General features: G+C 38.5%; 1 protein-coding gene across 1 annotated transcript in view; it reads left to right on the top strand.

Annotated features, from left to right (window-relative positions):
• Positions 1-12,500, top strand: part of LOC115217011 (ras-like GTP-binding protein RHO) — a 107,107-nt gene that overhangs the window by 1,637 nt on the left and 92,970 nt on the right. The window lies entirely within an intron of this gene.

Genomic DNA, 12,500 nt, shown 5'->3' with positions numbered 1-12,500 from the left:
GTGTTTTTTTTGTTTTTGTTGATTTGTTGATGTTGTTTGTGTTGTAATATATTTTTTTTTTCCAAATTTTTCTTTGTTGCTATCGATTTATTATTGATGTCATCATTGCTGTGGTTGTTGTGCAGCTCCAGATCAGAGCAGACCTAGGATGGAATGCAATCTAGCCATGACCATCCCGCCATAGATAGAATGCATTTCATCCTAGGAAATATATTGCACTGCATTGTTTAACCCTTTCATTACCAAATTCCTCCTATTGAAGCGCTCTGCTTTTGTTTCAATTTATTTTTAAAACAATGAAGAATTTTGGTAAAATACCATTGTCATTCATTATTGAGTCTGTGTTTGGGACATAAATTAATATGGAATTTTGGAGGAAAATTTTCATCTAGATCAGAGGTTCTCAAACTTTTGGGGCCACTGACCCCCTCATGGCCACATAATACCCTCAGCATCCCCACCCCTATTTTTATGTATAAATAAATATTTTATATTTTACTAATTTATATATACCATGAATCATTTGATATTTAATAGAATAATATATAATTTGTGAAGGCGTGTGGCTTAGTGGTTAGGGCATTCAGCTCACGATTGTAAGGTTGTGAGTTCGATTCCTGGTGACACGTTGTGTCCTTGAGCAAGACACTTTATTTTTCATGTTGCTCCAGTCCACTCAGCTGGCAAGAATGAGTAGTACCTGTATTTCAAAGGGTCAGCCTTGTCACATCCTGTGTCACGCTGTATCTCCCCAGAGAACTACGTTAAGGGTACACGTGTCTGTGGAGTGCTCGGCCACTCGCACATTAATTTCACGAGCAAGCTGTTCCATTGATTGGATCAGCTGGGACTCTCATCATCATAACCAACGGAGTGCTCCTATATAATTTGTACACAATACAATATTAATATTATAATAAATTCATAGCATCCCCCAATCCACTGCCTTCCCCCCAAAGCCTCCTTTTTCTCTACCCCATGCACCACCCCTTAGACACCAACACCCACCTGGATCCACTCAACGCCCACTGGTGGTAGGGGGCAGTAGCACCCACTTTGAGAACCTATGATCTAGATCGTTGAAAACTAGGAGTTTGTGTCATAGAATCAGGGGTGGTTTCATATGGGTTAGTCTCAAAAGGGTTAAAACGGTAAGTATAATCTAAATAAGATTTGACTGCTATTTCTTGCTGGTCAGTGATAATGTAGACCCCTTTGATTTCTCCAATGGAAACCCATAAGCATTCAATGTTTAAAGAATTCCCATTGTATATCTATAATTTTTATATTATTAGGAATTGTATAAAACAAAAATTGTTGAAACGTTTTGTGTATTGTAAGAGTATAATGAGTTTATTGTACTTAAATTTAAACAGCAAAATCTTTTTGTGAACCCCCAAAGGACAACAAGGACCTTGGTTGAAAACCCCTGATCTGGAGGTTCCCTTGTTGGCTCAGTCTTTAACTTATTACCACTGTTGTTGCTGTTTGTTTGTTTGTTTGTTGAGCAAAGCACTCTTTGTCCCAGATGTAGTGGGAGAAGTCCGAAACGTGGTGCTTTGCTATTCGTAAGACCCACAGAAGAGAAAGCAGGTCAACCCCCGACACCGAGAGTATCAACGGATGGATGAATGCGCATCCAGGCTCAGCGGTTACGTAGGAAGTTGGGGACAAGAAACAGGAAGAAAGAGTGAGAGAAAGTTGGAGCGAAAGAGTACAACAGGGGTCGCCACCACCCCCTGCCGGAGCCTCGTGGAACTTTAGGTGTTTTTGCTCAATAAACACACGCAATGCCCGGTCTGGGAATCGAAACCGCGATCCTCCGACCGTGAGTCCGCTGCCCTAACCACTGGGCCATTGCGGCTCCACTGCTGTTGTTGTTTAACACCTGGTCATCCCTTAATGAGCAGACCTATATGATCATCATATCTTTGTTTCTTAGGCAGAGTGAATGAGCCTGGAACTGCGTTATTCAAAGTGTCCTGCTTTTTTTGAGCTGGTTAGTGTGTGAATTGGGGGAGACTGGGCTGCTATTTCTAGGTTCAGTTGTTGCTGTTGTTTTTGTTGTTGTTGATTCTGTTGTGTGTTTGTGTCAGAGAAAGAGAGGGAGAGAGGGGATAGACAGGGAGAAAGAGAGAGAAGGGATAGACAGGGAGAAAGAGAGAGAGAGAAGGAGAGAGAGAGAAAGAGAGAGAGAGAAGGAGAGAGGGAGGGTATAGACAGAGAGAAAGAGTGAAAAACTGATAGAAAAAGACAGATGGAGGGACAGAGAAAGATAGAAATAGAAAAATAAACAAAGAGAGAAAGAAAGAGAGGGGGAGAGGAGTGTTGTGTGTGTGTGAGAGAGAGAGAGAGAGAGAGCTTTAAATGGTTTTAATATGGATGGCATCATAGCTGCAAAATGGCTTTTTAGACAAATTACCATTCCTCAGATTCCAGATTTTACTTTAGTCATTAATTGGTAACCACTTGATCATAAGTTCAAATCGCTTGGCAATTCTTCTTCTTCTTCTTCTTCTTCTTCTTCTTCTGCTCATTATTATTATTATTATTATTATTATTATTATTATTATTATTGACTTAATCCGTTTGTCCTTGTTTGTCCTCTCTGTGTTTAGCCCCTTGTGGGTAGTAAATAGATCATCATCATCATCATCATCATCATCATCATCATCATCATCATCATTATTATTATTATTATTATTATTATCATCATTACCCATTAGTTACAGGATTTTAATGTGGCATTGTCCTGCTATTATGTCTTCCAAATGTAAATAATTCCCAGAAAAGAGTTCTTACTCTTTCTCTCAGGAACACTCTGGTAGTTAGGGGTCCTCCCACCACCCGCACCCACTCATTAAAACTCAATTACCATCAAAATGATTTACTTAAGATTCTCAGCCACCATTTCTTCACTGACAAAACCAGCAGACATTGGCATCATTAAATTATGCTGACTTCAGTTCTTCACTTCTTGAATGTTGCTTTATTTTATGACCTCTTGAAGGAAGAAAAACAAAACTGACCTTGATGGAATTCAAATTCAGAACTAAGAGTTCTTAACAAAATACCACAAGGTATTTTATCCAATACATTAATGATTGTACTGATCTGCCATATTCTATATACCATAATGAGGAATGGGTGTCTTTACACATCTTCCTCTTTAAGGCATATAGTTGTTCTTACATATAATTCTTAATGTTATATATTCAAAAACAGGAAAGTGATAGGGGTGGAGGTATGCACCCTTATCTCCATATGGCACTTTTACTGTTCACTTTTCAGTCTTTTTTGTGTGTTTACCCTGCACTTTTGGTTACCGATGCTTTCTGTTCTTTTTACATGACTTGACACTGTTTCCTGTTCCCTATTCTACCATTTTCTAACAAGTTGTAGTAGACTCGAGCACTGTTTATAATAAGCTCTATATTATTATCACTTATAATAATAATAATAATAAACATTGTGTACAGTGCTCAGGTGCACTACAACTCATCTAAAGTGCATATATAATCAGGTGTAGTTTTGACGGATTTTGGAAAGCATGAGGGCCTTAAAGGATGCAGTGTCATGGCAGTCAACAACTGACGCAGGCAGTTTATTCCATGCTTCAGCAACTCTGAGCATGAAGAAATGTTTCCGAAAGTCATGGGAGCTGTGCTGTTTTCTGACTTTGTAGGCATGTCCACGTGTGTTAGACACATGGAGATCAAAAAGGATGGAGTCTGTATTTTGTCATCTCGTTACTAAAGAGTTGGTGGGGTGGGGGTACAAAAACTCTCATTCATAGTTTTGGATGGTTCGGTGTTAGTGTTTGTCAGTTTGAGAATCGTTGCTACAGCTGGGCAATTACCTGCGAATATTTGACCACAAACTTTGGTAACAACTTACGAATGGCCGACATAAAATATTTGCCTCCTAATATCGAATTGTTGGAAGGCGGCAAACTAGCAGAATCATTAGCATACTGGGCAAAATGCTTTATGTTCTGAGTTCAAATTCCACTCAGGGTGACTTTGCTTTTCATCCTTTCAGGGTCATTAAAATAAGTACCGGTTAAGTACTGGGGTGAGGGGTCATCTAACTGACTTACCCGCTCCCTCAAAATTACTGGCCTTGTGCCAAGATTTGAAATCAATGTCTAATTGTTGGACCTTCGTTGACTTAAAGACTGATAATTGTATAATTAGTTTGCTGTTGTTTCTTAGCCCCAGGTTAGCAGTTCTAAGATCAATGGCATTCCAGCCTAAACAAATCTTGTATTCTTTTTTATTCTTTTACTTGTTTCATTCATTTGACTGCGGCCATGCTGGAGCACTGCCTTTAGTCGAGCAAATCAACCCCAGGATTTATTCTTTGTAAGCCTAGTACTTATTCTATCAATCTCTTTTGCTGAACCACTAAGTTACAGGGATGTAAACACACCAGTATCAGTTGTCAAGTGATGGTAGGGGGACAAGCACTGACACACAAGCACGCACACATACTCGCCTAAAGGTGGCATGCAGTGGGACTGAACCCGGAACCATGATGATGGGAAGCAAGCTGCTTACCCACAGCCACACCTGTGCCTATTTACTCTTTTACTCTTTTACTTGTTTCAGTCATTTGACTGCGGCCATGCTGGAGCACCGCCTTTAGTTGAGCAAATCGATCCCGGGACTTATTCTTTTGTAAGCCCAGTACTTATTCTATCAGTCTCTTTTGCCGAACCACTAAGTGACAGGGACGTAAACACACCAGCATCGGTTGTCAAGCAATGTTAGGGGGACAAACACAGACACACAAACACACACACATTTATATATATATATACATATATACGACAGGCTTCTTTTAGTTTCCATCTACCAAATCCACTCACAAGGTATTAGTCGGCCCGAGGCTATAGTAGAAGACACTTGCCCAAGGTGCCATGTAGTGGGACTGAACCCGGAACCACGTGGTTGGTTAGCAAGCTACTTACCACAGGGCCACTCCTGCGTCTATTTATTCACATTTTTTATTCACACTTTTAAAAAATTAGTCATGCATTGTCTTGTATCTTTGAGATTTCAATGATGTCACTGTTTGTTTTCAAGATGACATTGTAGGGTTGACTTAAGAAGCCAGATCAGGTCAGTTTAGACATATCACAGGTAGCGTATTTTCACCTTACAGCTTAGTTCCTTGCTGTGCTAAGTCCAAGTCCATCCAATCAATGGATGTTTTTTTTTTATGATGCTGTTTACTGAAAACAAGCAGTCTATCTAATTGACTATTTATCTCTCGTTTCTTAGAAACCAATGGCAAATAGCAACCCAGCGGACAGGAATATGTGGAAAGTAATAAATAATTATATTAGATAGTTCACCTGGCCTTAATCTATTATAGTGACTTCATAATCAGCAGTTGTTAACCTGAGGCTTTTAATCGATAGAAAAGTTGTAAAAGGGTGTGGTATATTGACTTTCAAAAGTATGGGGTCCTTAGGAAAACTCATTATAATATATTGGATCTTGATAGTGAAATGGTTGGTATCCATGCTATAAGTGATATCAGAAGGATCCGAATAAGGAAAATAGAAGTATAAGGCATTATAATAAGACATCTCATTAGACCCTATTAACCTCCAAATCAATCAATACCTAAGTAGCGTGGCAGTTAAGAGTAGAACCACGGGCGATCGTATCTCCTACACAATATGACCGCATGTGATCCTATTTCTTACACCTATTTGACACTTGATGGTCATTAATAGCTTACACTTGAGTGTTCACTCATACTCAGATCCAAGTGAGAACATACATTTGGACAATTACACTTAAGTTGGAGTGATAAATGAAACACTTCAAATGGAATATAGTTATACTAACAATCAAATGAAGGGTTTGTGAGTAGCCAGCTACACTCAGCTATGAGAGAGGTGTTGCACTTGGAATTGTATTCAAAATTTATAGCCTCTTTGAAAGGGAAGTTATAGTTGTATAACTGAAAGGGAACTCAAACACTTACACTTACTTAAATGAATGTGTATACTTAACTCCGAAAAAGATGATGTTGAGTAGTTTTGTTACAGTTACCTCTAAAGAGTAACTGCTGTCCTAAACTTGAGTGAAAGTCTACACTCAGTTTTGAGTGAAAACTTGCACTAGAATAGGAAGTCACAATCAAACTTCAAACAGTAGCCTACATTAGAAAGGGCAACTGTATCCAACTACAAGGGAAGTGCTATGGTGTCGTTCAACTTGCTAGAAATAACAGCTAAATTTCTGATAACTTCCATGCTGCTGTCTACTGTTTTAAAAAGAATATCTTAGATTGCATTGGAAAATGTAATATTAGAATCCTGTTCCTGAAAAAAAGATGAGATGGTCAAGGATGGAATGCTTTTGATCATGTGAATGTTCACTGAAGATAAGCAATAACAGTCCTTGGTAAGACTAAATTGCATCCAGTAGTGAGGCCTTAATATGGGAGATCCAGGGTTTTCAAGAATGTGGAATCATCGCTAAGCCACTATGGTTCCCAGGTTTGTTAGGGCCCCTGTTCTGGGTTAACTATCATGTCTCTAGAACCCACCTCAAACTCAGGCTGCATCTGTTCTGATAATTGATGGTGACTTGGTCAGTGAATCCTCTGCAATGGTCAACAATCAACGGCAAGATGTGCAGCTTCGGATCACACAATCCCAAAATTCACATGTATGTGATTGGGAACCACACGTGAACTTGTGTTCCCACTGGAACTCTACATCTCAACAATGAATGATGACAACAACTCCAACATCCACATTATCCAATGCTAATTTAACAAATGCCCCACTTGCTCTCCTAGTGGGGCATTTGTCAAATTAGCAAGCTGGATTGTTGGGGCCACAGGCAGAAGCATTATTTTGCTTCCTGGAATGCTCGGTCTGACTGTCAGAGGTGGTTAGCATTCATGAGGAACTTGGTGAACTCGTTGGTCAGAGCCAACTGAACCCAATCTGGCATCCATCAATGTTGAGTGGCTTCTACTTGAATAGTCACTCGCTCTCAACCTTGGAAGAGACTCTACTTTTGTGGTGTTTAAATAGAATACAGCAAATATGAATTTGACCATAAATGGACAGATCCTCACTAAACTGATATATTAATATGGAATAGGATATATTGATTAGCTAATCTCCATTTTGAGCCACAGAAGGGCCTATAGTAAGAGGTGGTCACTCACGTGCACACACACACATGCACACACACGCACACACATATGTGCATATATATGTGTGTATGTGTGTGTGTGCATACAATGATGATGATGATATATTTATGTATGAATATATATATATATATATATATATATATATACCTGGCCGCAGTCTAATGGCTGAACAAAGTAAAAGATAGAAGATAAGTAAAAGGTAATATAATCAGGTACACACACAGAAATGGACACACACACACACACACACACACACACAAACACACACACACAAATACACACATGGTATAGGTAGTAATAAATAATACCAAAAATTTTTCTCAATCTCCTGTTTTGATATAATACATTTTATATTGACAGACAGACAGACAGAGAGGCAGGCAGGCAAGCAGGCAGACAGACAGTCTGACAGACAGACAGATAGATCGACAGACAAACAGATAGATAGATAAATAGACAGATTGATAGATAGATAAATAGATAGATAAATAGATAGATAGATAGATAGATAGATAGATAGATAGATAGATAGATAGATAGATAGATAGATAGATAGATAGATAGATAGATACACCATAACAAAGAGCAATCTGATAATATAAGTACATTGCCAGTTGGGGGAGATGAAAATCGGCCAGTGTACTGTAGGTTTTAGTGAGCCTGGGTGCTGTGGCTATGGCAACATACATTAAATGTATGTTAATCTGTGATTAAATCAGATGGAATTATGTCAAATAACACGAGTTTCATAAAAATAATTCAACAAAGCCAAGATTGTATCACAAATCCTGTCCTTTCTCTTCAAGGCCAGAAAATACTTCAAATCCCAGCGATTAGTAACCCTTTACGAAGATCAAGTGGGACCCATAATACAGCTGTTACGTAAATATGTTATTTGTTATATATTTCTTTACTACCCACAAGGGGCTAAACATAGAGGGGACAAACAAGGACAGACAAAGGGATTAAGTCGATTACATCAACCCCAGTGCGAAACTGGTACTTTATTTATCGACCCTGAAAAGATGAAAGGCAAAGTTGACCTCGGTGGAATTTGAACTCAGAATGTAGTGACAGATGAAATACCTATTTCTTTACTACCCACAAGGGGCTAAACACAGAGAGGACAAACAAGCACAGACAAATGGATTAAGTCGATTATATCGACCCCAGTGCATAACTGGTCCTTAATTTATCGACCCCAAAAGCATGAAAGGCAAAGTCAACCTTGGCAGAATTTGAACTCAGAATGTAGCAGCTGACAAAATGCCGCTAAGCATTTCACCCGGCGTGCTAACGTTTCTGCCAGCTCACCGCCTTTCTATCACAATATTTGTTATAGCATTACTCCTGTACATTCAGGCATTTGGGACAGTACTGCTGCTGCTGCTGCCACTGCGGCTGCTGCTGCCACTGCGGCTGCTGCTGCTATACATCTAGGATGATGGTGTTATCAGGGTACATACAGTTATCTGGGACAGTGCTGCTACAATGCACACAGGTATCTGGGATGGCACTGCTGTTACCCAAACAGGTATCTGGAATGATGTTACTGCAATACACACAGGTATTTGGAACAGTGCTGCCGGAACACGTTCAGGGAGGTATTATTGCTATAGCTACAGGTATCTTGGACAGTTCTGATTCTGTAGATTCAAATATCTGGGATGGTACTGTTGTTAAATTGCCAGGTATCTGGGATGATGCTACTACGATACACACAAGCATCTGGGACGGTGCTGCTACTATAGACACAGATACTTGGGATGGTACTGTTGTTACACACTCAGGTAGGGTGGTACTGCAGCCAATACATACAAGGGTCTGGCGGTGGGCAGTACAGCTGCTGCACATCTTGGACAGCGCTGTGTTATGCACACAGGCATCTAGGACAGTGTTGCTGCTGCACACCCTAGCATCCTTGAATGCATCCAAACACACTCATCAAAACCCCATTTGTTGGCCCTCAGATGCTCTGTCTCTTCATTCTGCTTTTTCTACGACCATCACTAGTGTAGCTAGCATGTGTGCTGCCTAAGGTTGCCCTTCAGTTTGCTCCCCGCAAAAATACATATTGCCCACAGCAAACCCAAATGTGGTGCTGTCGCCATAAAAGTGCCGTCTGGGGCGGATTCCCAACTATCCTCATTTTCTCGTCCATTTTATCTCCCATATCTTGTTCTACCCAAGTGTCCATAACAAGTATATTCAGCATGTACTTTGGCATGGCACCTTGGGGAAGTGTCTTCTACTATAGCTTTGGGCTGACCAAAGCCTTGTGAGTGGATTTGGTAGACGGAAACTGAAAGAACCCCATCGTGTGTGTGTGTGTGTGTGTGTGTGTGTGTGTGTGTGTTTGTGTGTGTTTGTGTGTGTGTTTGTGTGTCTGTGTTTGTCCCCCCAACATCACTTGACAACCGATGCTGGTGTGTTTGCATCCCCGTAACTTAGCGGTTCGGCAAAAGAGACCGATAGAATAAGTACTAAGCTTACACAGAATAAGTCCTGGGGTCGATTTGCTTGACTAAAGGTGGTGCTCCAGCATGGCCGCAGTGAAATGACTGAAACAAGTAAAAGAATAAAAAGAGTGTTGTTAAGGAAGGCTTAAGAGGAGGGAAGTGAAAAGTAGCAGGAGGAGGGGGGGTTAGAGAGAGAGAGAGAGAGAGAGAGAGAGTGATATGACAGTGGGGAAGGTTGAGCAGGAGGGGATATAGTGCTACCCCACATTATACATGAGTGGGTAAAGTGGTGTGTGAAGGAAAGATTGGGTGGAAGTGGGTAATAGGAGGAGGAAGGACAAGTCGAAGGGAAAGAACGTGTCAGATTAGTGAAAGAGAGAGAGAGAGAAAGAGAGAGAGAGCGAGAGAAATTGATAAGGGCAAAGAAAAGAAAGGATGAGAGGGTTGAGTAGGAGAAGATGCAGTACCACCCTACTTTTTATGGGTCAGTTGAGTGATGCAGGCAAGAAATAGGTATTGATGTTGAAGGCCTTGATATATTCAAAGTAATGTGTCCAAAAGAACATGATGACCAGAGAGTGAGGGAGGGTTGTCAACATACAATCCCACCCCACTCAAGCATCATGACCCATGATTCAAGAGGAAGGACTCATGAGACAATGTAAGGCCTCATGATTCAGGAGAAAGCAGGATATTATTGAGTGAGGGAGCAGTGCATGCCATCAAAATGACCTTGGGCTAAAATATACAAAGCCCAGTGTACCTTTCATGACTACCCGTCTGATAAGGATACACCAGGCACATGCATCACAACAATGTGTGCATGACACAGTAATTTCATATCAAGATAAACAGTGTATGACCTTGCAGATAAGGCCCAGTTAGAATTTTCTTCAGGCCGTGTAGCCCATCCCACTCAAAAGGTCCCTGAATAAGGTTTGTTTAAGGATGTTGAACGAACTACCCCTGTTTCCAGAGGTGAATTATTCAAACCCCAAAGAATCCCTCTCAACACATGGCTATGATGATTCCCCACTACTTCTGCTCATGATTAGAGATGCGCATGTCATCAGCCACTAAGGCACATGCTCAACTGGTTAAGATCAGACAACTGACAAGCAAATCTGTGGTATTGAGCAGAATATTTGCTGTAGTCCATCTTTTATACCAAGACAAAACAATGTACATGATAACACTTCCAATTAGTTAAGATCAGAAGCCATAACAGCCACTGCCTGGTACTGCATCAAGGCATTTATTATTGTTGTTGTTGTTGTTGTAATTAATATTATTATTCCACGAGTAACCTTTTGAAGCGCCTACCCCTATCGGGAGTTTTATTTGTTATATTTTTCGCTGTTATTTTAATGTTTTCACGGACCTTTCTATCGGACAAAACCCTTTCTACTTTTCCTCCTGTGTTTGTCCTTACATGTTTTTTGTTAGCCCTTGTGGCCAATAAAACCAGAATTTATTATTATTATTATTATTATTATTATTATTATTATTATTATTATTTTATTATTATTATTATTGTTGTTGTTGTTGTTATTATTATTATCATTATTATTGTTGTTATTGTTATTATTATCATTATTATTTCCATCAAACTAAAACAAGGTTTCGTCTGTCAGGCAGTGTGGGCTACAACCAGACTTTATAGATTGTGGGGGTGAATCAGCCTGAAGAGGAGTGTCTGTGAAGACATGATTGTCTTGTTTCTCATCTCATGCACTTATTAACTCAGATTCTAAACTTACCATAATTTTCACAGTAAGACCAACGCATATATTTATTTCTTCATTACTAAGTGCCTTGATACTCTGGTAATCAAGAGGTTTGTCTGCCAAGCAAGAATTCTCTGACCTACTTCCATTTTTTTTAAACTTTTTTTTTTGTTTTCTTTTTTCATAAACCAGACTATATACTAATTTGTTGTTGTTGTTGCTGTTGCTGCTGCTGCTGGAACAGCTTAGTACAGCTCTGCCTTGATCGATCAGCTTCATGATCAAAGGATTTCTAGCTTTGATTATTCCTTGTATTGTTTAGACTGCATGTAAAGGGCAATGTATCTGTATGCATTAGTTTTCTAATTTACAAGATAGGAAAGTATGATTAGAAGGAGATTTGACTGCTATTTTTAGCAGCTTGAGTGACTGTGTATATGGTCCCATGATTAGTTTGTATGTATATATATATATAAAATATGAATTCGAGATAAAACCACTATTATGCAACTCAAACAGTGATAGACATAAACCAATACATAATTAACAAATAATATAAATATAATTAATATAATATATAATATATATATATATATATAATTAATATATATATATATATATATATTATATATATATAATTAATATATATATATTAATATATACATACATATATATATATATATATATATATATATATATATATATATATATATATAATTATATATATATATATATATGTATATATTATTATATATATATATTATTATATATATTATATGTATATTATATATTATTTGATTATATTTATATTATTTGTTATTTATCACTGTTTGAATTGCATAATAGTGGTTTTATCTCTAATTCATATTTTATATATTTATACTGTGAATTTTGATTTAATACTAAATCAAATTTTTCCCTGTAAGTTTGGAGCTATACTCCCTAATATTATTATTATCATATATATATAGTTATGTGTTGAAAAAAGTGTTTAGTATGCTTGTCTCTGTGGTGCATCACTTGCTGGTCTTCCAGTGTTTATGATATATAAGCTACTTGGTTCAGGTTATTGTTGATGTTGATGTTGATGTTGATGTCATGTATTCGGTATTCCTTCAGATATCGT

The sequence above is a fragment of the Octopus sinensis genome, linkage group LG11, assembly GCF_006345805.1.
Source record: "Octopus sinensis linkage group LG11, ASM634580v1, whole genome shotgun sequence".
Taxonomy (NCBI): Eukaryota; Metazoa; Mollusca; class Cephalopoda; order Octopoda; family Octopodidae; genus Octopus; species Octopus sinensis.
This window is presented reverse-complemented; position numbering and strand designations above follow the sequence as displayed.